This window comes from Echinops telfairi, unplaced genomic scaffold, assembly GCF_000313985.2.
Source record: "Echinops telfairi isolate 266 unplaced genomic scaffold, ASM31398v2 ScPeMD7_7424;HRSCAF=8462, whole genome shotgun sequence".
NCBI lineage: Eukaryota > Metazoa > Chordata > Mammalia > Afrosoricida > Tenrecidae > Echinops > Echinops telfairi.
Window position 1 is genome coordinate 46,572,106 of NW_022111324.1, and position 935 is coordinate 46,573,040.

The window sequence follows — 935 nt, forward strand, 5'->3', positions numbered from 1 at the left end:
GTCAACCCCCATCCTTCCCTTCGGTGGGCCTTCAGGCCCAGGTGCAGAAGACTAACCATTACAGATAACTTTGAGCACTTGTTTAGCTCAGGACCTGTAGATCACAAAGTGGCCGTGGAAAATTTCCCAGATACTCCTTCCCCCCAGACCCGGGCTATAAAACTCTCTACTTCCGCCTGGACAGTGTGACTTTGAGGGGCCCCAGTTGCGGGTCCCCGTGAACCTCACCCGGGAGCTCAGGATGCTCCCATCCCTTTACTCTCCCTACCCACCTGGGAGCTCTGAAATAAACCTCTGAAACGGTTTTCTACCTTTGTCTTCTTTCTTTCCGTCGCCAAATCAACCTCACAGAACATTCGTTATCTGTGCCATCCACTGTTGGAGAGGAGGCTCCTGCATAGATGGAGAAGACTTGGGGCCCAGTTTTGCTTCTGCTCTTTACTGGCTGCATCACCTCTCACTCAAGGTCACCAAATCAATACTGACTCACAGGGTGTCTTTTTCTTACCTAAGCAGGCCCTTTTGCTTCCTTGAGTCCTGGTTTCTCTATCTGAAATGGAGTGCCAGCATCTTCCCTAGGCTCATGTACTTGAGCATTTCAGACAAGGGAGATGCTCAAGTGCTTTGAGAAAGGCCGGACTGGTTGAGGATTAGGTTAGGCTTTGGATTTCCTACCTAGTTAGGCTTATAACTCTCCCTTAACTTGTGCTCTTCTGAAGAGCTGGGACGGCTGACCGACTAGCCAAGGGTCCTGCCATCCTTTCTGGGAGGCATCCGGCTGGTGAGAGCCAGCCTTGTCCACTCAAAGAGGGAAGGGGCCATCTCAGGGAGCCAGTGCAGCTGGCAGGGCCAGCCTGTGGGCACGGCTGGGGGACAAAGCCGCTCTGAGCTGCCTCTCAATGGGTGCTTGTGTTCTGGGAGTGGGGGCGGGGTGA

At 53.4% G+C, this 935-nt stretch overlaps 1 protein-coding gene across 1 annotated transcript in view; it reads left to right on the forward strand.

Annotated features, from left to right (window-relative positions):
- The window catches only part of SHISA4 (shisa family member 4), a 9,286-nt gene that overhangs the window by 4,272 nt on the left and 4,079 nt on the right, over positions 1-935 (forward strand). The gene's annotated exons all lie outside the window — the stretch shown is intronic.